The sequence below is a fragment of the Pezoporus occidentalis genome, unplaced genomic scaffold (assembly GCF_034315485.1).
Source record: "Pezoporus occidentalis ecotype Australia unplaced genomic scaffold, CSIRO_AGI_Poc_V1 ctg303, whole genome shotgun sequence".
Taxonomy (NCBI): Eukaryota; Metazoa; Chordata; class Aves; order Psittaciformes; family Psittacidae; genus Pezoporus; species Pezoporus occidentalis.
In genome coordinates this window covers 134,267-147,031 of record NW_026914975.1, presented here as the reverse complement: position 1 = coordinate 147,031, position 12,765 = coordinate 134,267, and the positions used below count along the sequence as shown (strand labels likewise).

The 12,765-nt window shown below is 42.6% G+C and overlaps 1 long non-coding RNA gene across 1 annotated transcript; it reads right to left on the bottom strand.

The window, feature by feature from the left end:
* Window positions 1-8,455: 8,455 nt before the first annotated feature.
* LOC134168201 (uncharacterized) lies at window positions 8,456-12,264 on the bottom strand. The gene is made up of 2 exons (XR_009966463.1): window positions 12,202-12,264; window positions 8,456-8,999 (listed from the first exon to the last, which is right to left on the bottom strand). It is a non-coding gene; the product is annotated as an uncharacterized LOC134168201 (long non-coding RNA).
* Between the last annotated feature and the right edge of the window lie 501 nt (window positions 12,265-12,765).

Below are 12,765 nucleotides of genomic sequence, written 5' to 3'. Positions count from 1 at the left end.
ACCATGTTTCGGTGATGCCTATTATATCATACCCCCATAGATGTGCACACATCTCTAATTCCTCTTGTTTGTTCCCCATGCTACGGGCATTTGTATAGAGGCATCTGAGCCGAGCTCCAACTGAAGCCAGCTCATTGGCTGGAGTGGCTGGGATATCCCTACATTGCTCCAAGCATTTATTATAGGTGCTGGCAACTGACTGGGTGTGTTGGGATGGAATGATGCCCCCCTTCCCCCAACACATCTAGTTTAAAGCCTCCTTGACCAGACTGGCAAGCCTCCTACCAAAACTGCTCTTCCCCTTCTTTATCAGACCAGCTCCACTAGCCCCCACTAGACCTGGCCTACAAGCTTGGGTCCCGTGTTCAAGACACCCAAACCCCTGACTATGACACCACCCTTTTAACCAGTTATTAACCTGACTAATCCTCCTAGCTTTTTTTAGGTCCTCCCCTGTACCCTGGAGAATTGATGAAAAGACTATCTCAGCTCCAGAGCCCCTAACCACCTCCCCCAGGGCTCTGTAGTCCTTCTTTATGTTCCACAGGCTACTACTACCTATATCCCTAGCACGCACATGTATCACCAGGAGTGGGTAATAGTCCATGGGACTTACTAGAGCAGGCAGCCTCTCTGGCACATCCCTGATCCGTGCCCCCGGTAGGCAACACGCCTCCCTTGAGACAGGGTCTGGGCGGCAGACGAGTGCTTCTGTCCCTTTCAGTGTAGAGTCCCCTACTACTATGACCTGCTGCTTTTTCCTAGCAGCACCAGTAGAGATCTTCTTTAATAGCTCATCAGCCGGCTGTTTCTGGCTCGAGTGGGTTTCCTCATTAGCCCCCTGCAGGACAGCAAAGCGGTTCTGCGTGGGGACAGGGGATTTTGGGGGAAGCCCCTTGCTTTTGGTTGTCCTTTTCCTTCTTTTTTTTTTTGTCACTATTTCCCAGCTTCCCGGGTTAACGGCCTCCTTCTTTCCTTCATGAGGCAGAGGGGAAGCTCGAGGCCCCTGCACAGTTTGTGCCAGGAGCAAGCATTCCCGCTTACTCTCAGCTTCCCTGACATCTCGCAGTCTATTAACAGCATCCCGCAGCTCAGCCCCTGCTGCAGGAGGACCTCCACCAGGGAGCACCGAGTGCAGCCCTGCCCATTGTGCACCCTCCCCTCACCAGACCAGTGCAGGCACTCTCTACACCCCGAGCTCTGCACTGCAGCCTCCCCTCTCACCGGCTCTGTCTGGGTGCCTACGCTGGCCACCGCCGCGGCAGCCAGAGCAGAGCTGCCGGACCGGGCCCTGCTCACACGCCGAGCGTTCACCACCGCGCTCGCCTGCCCGCACAAACTGCCTCCACCCGCTCTGTTCGCCGCGCTCCCTGGGGCAGGTTTTTACCCAGTCAGGGCTGGTGCCGCTGCTCCTGGCTCCGCCCCGTGTGAGTCAGCTGCTCGCTCTCGTCAGCTGAGCTGCCGGCTCCTGGGCAGGTCCTGTCGAGGACTTGAGGCTCCCTCGGTGGCTCTTGTTGCTCCGAGTTGAGGCTCCTGGACGCTGATCTCCCCCCGCTCCGGTGTTGAAGGCGTCCTCTCTCAAGCTACTCACCTCATAAACAAACCCTTGAATGATTTGGAAAAAGGTGTGTATTTGTCTAACAAATTATGTATCAGCATATGACCACCACTTGGAATGCAACTGCGCTGCTTCAGAAAAGTAACCCTTGCTCAGCCCTCGTCTGTTGCAGGAAGCCCCTATAGGCACCCAGCACGGGAATACAGTCTTTGCATTCTTCACTTCCTGTAATGCCAAGTATAGTTTAAACTGGGCAATGGGACACACAGTGTCTGCTGGCTGAATGAAGATGTTCAAAGTGTGTCACATGTATAACAGTACAGCGGGAGGGGGAAGCTCATTTTCTCCCTGCCTCTTCTTATGCTTTCTGATTTATGAGGATCCATTTTTCTGTATTATAGCATTTTTGTTTCCTATGCCTTACTTAGCATCCTTACTATTTTATAGCAATTCTCAAATTTAAATAAATTATCAAATAGATGCCTTCAATTCCAGTTTTCCCTTTAAACTTTGTGTTGGAGGTTGTAGATTTGGAATCCAATTAACATGCATCATGTGTTCTGCAGCAAGCATCTCTGTGTACATTTTGCTTCTCATTCTAGTGGAGGAAGCCTATCTTCCTTCATTTCATGGTATTTGAAATGGTTTTCCATTCTTCTGCTTTTGACCCGCTTACACAAAATAGCTTCTTATTCTAATCTAATCTTACCCTCAGCCAAAGATGAAGTAACGTTCAGCCAATTGACAGTAATCTCTGGATTTCTTAGCCGTGAAGGACAGGGAAAAGAATCTTGGATGTGAGAACACATAATATTTTCCTGTTTTGGAAAGGGTCTGAAATACATGATCCAAGATGGACTGGGATGGGAGAAGAGAACTATCTTCTTGCCAACAGGTAAACTTAGGAGTAAAATATACCCTAGTTCCTCTAAAAGGTCATCATGTTTGAGAAAGCAAATACTTGCATAACTTCGTGAAGCAAGGAGGCCAGGGGCAGGGGAAATGCTAGAGTAAAGCCGTATGAAAGACTTGCCACTCCATTCAGCCAAAGCAGATGTCTATGTGGAAAAAAAATAAAATAAAAGTCTCCTGATAATAACAGAAATTCAGCCTTTGTATCAATTTGAATGAAAAGGGAAGAGGCAGAAACAGATTCAGTAAATCCAGAATGAACGTGAAGATACGAGCATGTAATTGGAGAGAAATGCCTGTTGTACTGACTGCCTTCAGAGGAAACAATTCTGGTTAGGCTAAACCAGTTAACAGGTGGTGACTTATATGCACCAGATGCAGGACCTTCATAGTCACCATGTATGTAACCTGACAGCAACTCTTCACTCACAAGCCACAAAGAAGCCTTCTAGATTTAGTAGAATTCTTTTTCTCCTACTAACCCACCACACCCCCACTCACCTTTTTTTTAAAACAAAGCCAAATTTTCACACAAGGAAAAAGCTTACATTAGGTGAAATCAGTCTTTGCGCCTTCCAAGCTCTTCCCTGCTCTTTGCATCTTCAAACACAAACAGATTCATACCAGGATGTAACCACTGCTTCTGCTGGCACAGTGCACTTCCAGTCCTTCCTTAAAAGAGAGTTGCAAACACCTGGAACAATAAAAAGCAATAAATTATGATAAGAAACAGAATCGTAGTATTTTAATGATGGATTTAGCTCTGGCACACATTGTGACTTGTCAAGCAAGGCCCTGTCAGTTCCCAGTCAACTTTAAGGCACAGGTCTTGTCTGTACGGAATACATTTCAGGGGTTAGTCTCAAAATCACCTTTCAAAGGGACATGAAATGCTTAAATATCACACTGAGGCAGAATGTGCCTTGATTAAGCAACCAGAAAGTGTTCAACAGCCAGAAAGCCAAAGTAACTTCACAAGCACAGATTACACCAGCAACCCTGCACTTCCTCTGGAGGCAAAAATGGGATTGCCTCCATTTGGGGATACATTCTAGGGTCACTTCATTTGCCCTGGAGGTACATTGGCTGGTGCTGCTGTGTCACAGCTTACTACTTCCCTGAACTAAGCTCTTGAAAAGAGATTTTTAAAGCTACACATTAATCAAAAACTGCATCATGGCAAAAAAATTAGATGATTAGTCCGTATTAGGTCTTGCTCACTAGTGTTTCTGCTCTTTCCGATGAGGTGAGGACCTGGGAGAAATGTGGCTAACCTGAAACCAAACTTTAAGGGGCTTCACAGCCTCTTCCTGCAGATAGGATGACAGGAAAGAAGAAACAAAGACTGTCATGGGGGGCCCATTTTCATTTGTCAAATGCTTCTCTACTTTTGGGAGAACATGGGGGTTTTGTTGCCTCCAAAAGCCACCTTTTGTTCTTCAGAGTTATACCTCGGTATAACCTGAAACTCTTGGCCAAGGTTCAAGAGCCTGTAGACAGAATCACATATGACACAGGACAAAACTAGTATGCATATGCTACCCCCAGCGGTGTGATCTCAGTAAGCTTTCTCACTTCCCCATGGAATTCAGGTATGCAAGTAAATCTAGGTATATTTATGTAAAATAAAATAAGCAAGCAAATTTCCCTGAGCACTGACCACAGTATAAAGTCCAAAATTGCCATCACATCACAGTTACACAACAGAGCAGTTCCAGTTCTAGAAAGGAGGCAAAGATTGCATACAAAAATCATTAAATATGTGAAATAATTAACTTAATACAGGGTTTCTAATAAGGAGCTGGAAAATGTTTAATTCAAAGTCTGATTGTAGCACTAAAATGCATCTGCATGGTTTTTTGGGTTTGGGTTTTTTGTTTTGGGTTTTTTTCAGAAACAAAGTAAGAGTCTTAGAGGATGAAGAGTTAGGACAAAAGCAGTTCATTTCAAAAGCATGCCCTCTCGCAGCTGTTGTCAAGAGCAGTCTGCTAGATCACAGAAAGACCAGTAACTTCCATTTTTTTAAATAAATAAATAGGAAGATAAATGGTTTGCTCTATCAAGGTAGTCTTCTGGTGGGTGTTCTCATTTCCTGCCCAAAAGTACCATACATCATTTTGCTACCAATAATGTTTCTTAGCTATTATATGACACTACATAGGATTACAGAAGAGAAAAAAAGAGCAAGGCCCATATTAAAGGAAAGTTTGGTTCTGCTGTGCAGCTGATGGCTGCTGAAAAGGAAAAGGTCCCTCAATTTATCTAACGGAGCTGGAGCACAGCAATCACATTAGAGCCCTTTTCACATGATACAGAAAGACCAAGGACAGTTAGTGTCCTAGTTAAAATATTTTCTCTTAAAAAACAATCCATTGCAAAATATTTAAAAAGCCTATTGTAGAGGCGCTGAAGTGCAATAGGTTTACCAAAGAAGACTTTCAGGCTTGGGAGATTTCACAGAGCTGACAGTTGCCTTATGAAATTATAACTGAGGATCAATCTTAAATGCTTTTCCATACTTTAATGCCTTTTTGGAAGTGAAACAGTCAAAACTTTGATGAACCACAATTCAGAAGCAAAGGTGAGGGAGGAAAAGAAAGAGCAGTTTCAAGTTCATGCTTTGATTAATACTGACAGAGAAGAAATGGGTTCTGTTTCAGACCAGGTGCCATGGGATGGCAATTTCTCAGTGCCTTGTTGCTGTCTTTGTGTAGGAGTGGGAAAACAGTTCAGCTGTTGGCACAAACGAAGCGAGTTTTGTGCTGCACTCTGGCACCTTGGGTGGCAAGCATGAGGCAAACACTAAGCAGCAAAGCCACTGAAGTACGAAGAGAGGAGAGTGAATCTGGTTTACAGGCAGAGTAAAATGTTCCAATTTTAATACTGACAGGAAGTTTATAAAATTCTTTCCATGCTGCAGGTGCCACCCTCAGGGGGCTGCTGAAGGACAGGCTGAGAGTACAGAGTAGAAGAAGGTTTGTTGTTTTTGTTTTTTTAAAGCACTTTGAGGCTTGCTTTGGAGCCTAAATATTGGCTTATATTCCAGCAAAGACAACCTCCTCTAAGTGATCCATTACTTCTAATCCACAACCTATTACAGAGCACTGCTCTGTCAGATTCTTGATTTCTCTTGGGACAGCGGTATAATGTGAAAAGGTTAATGGGAGCTAAGAACATCCATTCCAGTTACAGCATCAGGCAGCTCAGTTCAACTTACTGGAAAAATTCTTGCTTTTAGTCAGAGTAGGTGCAGGTTTCTTTGAAATTGTCTTTAGAGAAAGACACATCACAAGGATATCATCCATGCCATAATCTCAGTTCAAGCAAAGATAAATCTCTTGAGCCATATTCCAGTACTTCTCTCAGGCCCTGGATGCTAATCTTGATTACTAGGACAGCTGTGCAGTACTATGCTAAGATAGGGCTTGATCTCCAGACTGCCTAATTCTTCCCCCAAAAACAGAATTTCCATCCCTGATGATTAGTGATATAAACTCCTCCTCCAGGGCAAAGGGAAAGAAAAGGACCCAGGTGGTGTATTTCTGTATTTGCAGCTGTTTCCGCACTATAACTTCTCTTGAGCAGATCACTTGGGCTTTGTGCTTTACACACTTCCACACAGTGATGGTGTATGAGGGGACAGACCATCAATAATAGTAGAACACTTGTTTTGCTCCCCAGCTGGGAACTTGAAGCATTGTGCTAAGAATTGTAGAGCTATTGCAAACCTTCAGGATAGCACTAAGTAACTATCAGGAGTGACCAATAAGAGTTAAGAAAGATATTTCCCTTAACCAGTTATGCAATTAGTTCCACTTAGGGCAGAAGAGCAGAGAGAATAATAATTCAGTTCTGTTAGCTTAAAGGAAATTTGAAAGACCTGAGGAAAGAAAATAAAAGTTACCCATGAGTGGTCCTCTCCCTCTCTGTGTAGAAGAGAAACAAGAATCAACTTAGTTGAAATGAACTTGCATAATGTCACTAAACAAGTTTGGCCTTTGCATTTATTATTCCCAAATACTTCCAGCTGAGCTCCTGCAACAAGACCTCTTTCTCATGTAGGGACCTTCCATTAGCACCCCACAGGAGTCTTGAGATACAGGAACACTATTATCTTCATTTTCAAATGGCGAATAAAGGTAAGCTGGGGCTCTGTGGTTTCCCCAAGGTCACTGGTAACTGAACCCAGGTTTCAATTCACAAGCTACTGACTTCGCATTGCTTTGTTCTTTCTCTCTTTACTTCGCCAAAGGGCCTCAGTGTCACTGCAAACTGCCCCCTTGTTTTACATATTCACTGATGAAGAATAAAAGAGATTATACATTATTCTAAAGGTGGCGGGATAAGCAGCACCATCCACCTCTGCACTCTGCATGAATATTCTCACTTGAAAGAGCACAAGCCTTGACTCCCATAAGTAAGAGCAGATTCAGGCCCACAGAATTTTGGTTTGATTATGAGGAAGTAAGTCTGGAGGCAAAACCAAACAAAGCCTACATAAACATGTTTTCTCTTCAGCCTTTATTAAGAGTTTCTAAAACATGTAGATCCCCATCTTCCAAACCACTATTCATCAAAACCCCAAATAACAGAGTGCTTCAGCTGTAAATTGTGTACAGCCTACACCACTAGACAACCTAGTCTACAGCCTACACCTAGACAACCCAACAGTTCTAACAGGAGGCACTAGTATCTTACAGAGCTTTAATGATTTTCCTGGAACTTAACTGATTTACATTCTTTCTGTCCATAACTTTTCATATAATTCCTCAGACACTGGATGTTTAGTGCTCTTGTAAACACAAGAAACACTTCTAGCACTTAGCTCAAGATCTCTAAAGCCCCTTTTCTGGTTTCTACAACATGTGTTGACACCTGAACTAGGAAAAATCTACCTAAACTGCCAGCACATAAGTGAAGTCTATTTTAACTGCTCCTGGTAAGTCATTGCCAATCTGTGCCCAGGCACAAACTCTAGATTTAAAATGCTCCATTTCTTTACTTAATTTTGGAACTTTAAAATATGAACAAGTCACTCAAAGGTGTATGCCTGGACAAAGCCATGCAAACACAAGAATTTGGGTGTAGTCCTGCATAGGATAAAGTTCCATAAGCCTTCTCTTACTCAGTGTCATATAAGGTTGCAGGGACTGCCATAGTCTAAACCCCAGCCCTCACCTCAACTGAAAAAAAAACAGATAAATCACTTTTTTTGGCATTCTCCTGTTCTCTCATTGATCACTGCCAGGCACAAGGGGGGCTTTTCCCCTCCATGAATCACTGGCAGTACTATTCAAGAACAGGGATGGGTTTCAAGTAGTAAGAGATGCATTTCTTCCATAATACTGTTTGGATTATCTAGGTGTTCCTGCTCCGGCAGGGGGATTGGACTAGATGATCTTTTGAGGTCCCTTCCAATCTCTAGCATACTGTGATACTGTGGATTATATTGTCAATCCCTTTCTCTATAGCAACAGACATTGGGTATTGGGGAGTGTTAATGAAAAGTGAGATTTCCAGGTGATACTATGATTCAAGGAGTACAAGTTTCGGTAAAGCAAGGTAGCAAATGTAATACTTCTGGTAAATTTCTATGTGTAGTCAACACTGCCAGTAGTTCAAACTTCTCACCCTAATCATGTTTCTAAGAGCTGGCTGTACAACAGAAAATTTCCATTCTTTCTAAACTAGCTGGTTTTTCTTAAAATAAACTTCTAGTCTGAGTGACATGCCTGTGGTAACATTCCTCTGAAAAGCCCCAGTGCCTCTGCATCTCCTCTTTCAGTAAAGTTTTTAACCTTTATTTGCATTTTCAAGCATAAAACTATTAATATAGCATACCAACACCTTCCCGTAGCAGTTATTATAGCAGAGCTTTAGGTAAATTAAAGACATGTTAGGGTCTCTAATAACAAATTACATCCTGCAGTTTTGTTTATTTAAAGGAGTTCACCCCCACAGCAAGAACATATATTTAGCTATTAGTCAGGTAAATCATTCTTAAGAGCAAACCTGGTTTATCATATTGACAGCTTTTTGTAATGCTAATTTTTCCAGAGTAGAAGGATGAATTGCAAATCAGGGGGTGTGAGTTGTTTTCAAGATCCACTATTAGGTTACTATGAAACCCCAAATCTCTTTTTCCAGGAGTGATATGGTTAAAATAATATTTATTCTTCATAAAAGCACCTTGATAAAAGTCTCTGCAGTAAAAAACTAATAACAAATGATAAATCCTAAACTACATATTAGCATTGTTTTTGAAGTGTGCTTGTAGGTACTGCCACGTATCCTGATCCATTCCCAGACCAAAAAAACAGATTGGTTTTTGGCACTCCAATGCAACAGGATGAGCACATTTGCAATGGGAACCACAGAAGGCCTTATGTTAAATGTCATTCCCTGCCTCCTCCTGGTATATCTTGAGCTCCTAATTTTGTTGCATCTATTTCTAATCAGTGGCTTGAATGAATTCTCATGGGTTGCCTGCAACACCTCTTGCTTGGCCATGTCTCAGGTAATCAAAATCCTACAAATAAAATTACTGTCACATTTCAGGTCTGGAGGTCATTGCTCAAAAAAGCAAGCATCCAAATACATGCATGGAGCCAAGAAGGAATGAGATGCCATGACTGATCCAACCAACTTATCTTCTCAGAAAGAGAAAAGAGAAATACCCAGACCTCACTATCCCCTTGCATATTTGCCTGCACTTGTATCAACAGATCAGTGAAACTGAGGTTAGAGAGCACTAAGGTTTTGACACGTGACAAACCTTGTTCCTGTATAGCTGCACACCTCCTAGCTCTGGACTGGGGAGACCAGGGAAAAGGGAAGAAATTCCTGTCCTGATCCCTCCAACACTTTAAAACCCTCATGCCTTGTAGTGCGATTAGAAGAGGCAAGAACTGCAGCAGCTGACTGTGAGTTGTGGTGGTGCATTCACATCCTTGCAACAGCACCAGGCGAATCAGCACATTTAAGCTTTGCATCCGAACTACCAAACATGAGCAGATGCATTTGACTCTTTTAATACCCAACTTACTTGCTTCCTGGTGTGATATTATGTGCTGAAGATAGCTGCAGACATAAATTACCTATTTTCCTTCAGCCAAAAGAAATAAATATTTATGGCTAATTATGGCTTCCTTTCCTCCGTTGAGTGTTCACCTGGATGAACTGCTGCAGTAAGTGCAAACACAGAGAGGCTGAGCCAAGCAGGGCAAGCAGCCATACATCCCAGATATGGGTAGCAACTGCTATGCCTCCAACCACAGGAGAAGAACAGTAAACACACAAACTTCATAGCAACACCAACCCCCATCTGCAGAGTCATTAAGGGTAATTGAGATTCCTCCTGCCCCACATTGTGGTTCTGTGGGTCAGAGCTGCAGAGACAACTTCAGCATTCACCATGAGGGGTCTTGGGACAAACTTCCAGTGTCTTACAGAAAGATGATCAAGAAACAGTCCTCTGGGATCTAGAGGCCAAAAACTTCTCTTGGTTGTGCCTACCGAGTTTTGGAGCCCTGGTGTATATAACTGGAATGAAGGCAGTGGTGAATGCCACCATCTGAATGTGCACTGGTGGTATTTCACAGTGTAATTCTTATAATGCTGCACAGAGAAACCTGCTCTATATAATGCTGTATGTAGAGATCTAGATAAATAATGCTGCTCAGGCCTGCTCAGAAATGCAACACACAGCACGATTCATACACAGCTTTGCCTCAAAATTATTTTTAAACCAAAGAAATCCACAGAAAATGTACTTAATGCCAAATACCTCCCACTGTTAGTAGCTACAGAGCCAAGAGCTTGGGTTTTGTATAGGGAGTTCATTCAGATGTATGTTGCAGTATTGCAATATTGCAGCACTTACAGTGCTGCTGTAAGCAATTCAAAACCGAATTATCACAAGTTATTCTACTGAATACAGTGACAGAGAAGGATGCCTACATTTTGTCAGACCCCCGTCTGTGGCCATAGATGCTGCAGGAATTCCTGCTAAACCATGTTAGACCACTCTTAGAGGCAGATTTTCAAAACCAGCTATCGTTATAGTCAAAGCGGAAGTGAACACCTAATAATGTAAAATCTGACTTGCTGAAATCCCTTCCTGTACTTCCAACATGAAGGAACACCAACGGTTTTGAAACCTTAAAGAAAACGCGGCGTTTAGTGGCAGTGACCGGGAATTGCGGCACGGAGGAAAGGCTTCTCAAACCCCCTTCCGTGAAGACTGTGACATACAGAGGGGTAACATTGACAATATATGACTCGTCAAAAATCCTGACACACGGTAATATTTTATCCACGAGTTCATGCAAAAATTTCCCTTTTTAAATAATAACAAAAAATACCACCAGGTGATCAGGCAGGTATTCCACTGGATGGGACTTTCTTCCATCACACACTTGATGTTTGCTTCCCTTTCTCACCCAAAACCAGTCCAAATGTTCACATTATGCCATCCCACTGCATCTGAATTATGGATTCACACGTCAAAATACCATGGGCTTGCCGTTATTTGTAATAAATCCAAGTGGAGAGCTCTGGTGTTGGGGAAAAAGAAAGGCTCTGTTTACCTACACCATCTCCCCACACATCCTAGTATTTGATCCCAGAATACTTGTTTTTACTCAGCATTCCCAGCAGCTGTAGGCAGATCTTCTGCTAGCTCTGCACTTTTCAGTATGAAACTGTGAGCAGGTTTCAGTAAGTAAAATGCTCTGTATTGATAAATAATCTCATGCCAAAGTTTAACACAGGAAAACCAATTTCTAAACTGGAAATGGACCCAATAAAGATGCAGTTAAGAAAAAAAAAGAAAAAAAAATCCTGAAGTTGGGGTTTTTGTTCAGGGTTGGTTTGGGTTCTTTGTTTTTTTTTTTTGGGGGGGGGAAGTTTGTTGTTTGGTTTTTGTTTTTTTTTTTGTCATCAAGACTCTGCATTTAAGTTTGGATTGTGTGTTACACATTGAGGAAATATATTTCATGGCTGAGAAACTGCATACCAGCAAATTCTACAGTAATGAAGAACAAATAAAGAGATAAGAGTAAAGCATGTAGATCAGTGAGATTACTTTAGTAGAGCTGGCAACCAAACCCACCACAATTCAGAAACACATTTCATTTCTTCCTCTGCACTAGCACTGAGTAAAGTTTCAGCACCTTCTAGCATTCAAGTAGCTCCCTTCAAAGGGAAGCTGAAAGTGGAAGGATTTTCACAACAATGAACTGTCTGTACAGTTGAGGCAGATGCCAGTCAAGCAAACCTTTTTCATTTTGATATTAAGCAAACGCTTTCAAATGGTGAACGAGAAACCCTATCAAGCACTGACTATGCTCAAAGGACTGGACTAAATTGGAGATGCCAGATTTAAAAATGACAATTTTGAATTTTATTTCTCTTTAAATTGACATTGCACAGTTCCAGGATTATGCATTTACTTCAAAAGTTGAAGTATTCCCCCAGAAGCTCCCAGGTAAGTATTCCATTTCACAGAGCTGCAGGCTGAGACAAGCAGACAGATTAGTTTGTTGCACATCATCAAACAACTCTGCTCTGTCACAAGCATTTGTTGATGCTTGAGGTCTTTTACTTTCTAAAACATTGTCACCTTCAGGTTTTCCATGGAGCCTGACTTCACTTAAAATGCTGGAAGCAGAAAGGGGAGGTTGGAAACAAAACTGTGTGGGGTCTTAGCACTACCAGTAAAAGCCACCAACTTGTGAGCAAAGGGGGAAGTTTTGTGGGTTCATGAAGGAAGTTTTCCTCAATGCATCTCCTAGTAACCAGCCATGGGCAAAACAAGCCTGCATCTCAGTAAACATTCCTTTTCCTCTAAGCAGTTTCACCTGCCTTTCACACAGGACAAGGGGGAAAAATGCTGTGGTTTTTCCTGAGCTGAAGCCCAAATTGCAATCATTTTTACCTGGCATTATAAAACATTTTCTAGCAGTCTCTTAGGTTTCAGACCAGCATTTTAGCACAGATAAAAATGCACGCAGGCATAGCTCTGAGCCCATTTGGATTCTTTTATGCCTCAGTTTCCCCATATGAGGGATTAGACTAGCAGGGTTTTGCCAAACTTGGCAGCCAGGAAAGGATGAGCAGCACATTTCCCTCCTGGCTATTTTAGCTATGTACAAGGTGACTGAATTCAGCCAAGTTTGAATGACTTACATGAATACAGGGCTGGTGTAGAGCAGTGATGAATCATCTTTCCCTCCATGCTTATTTCTTGCACAATAATGTATTGCAGACTTCTAATTCTGCTGCTAAACATCCAT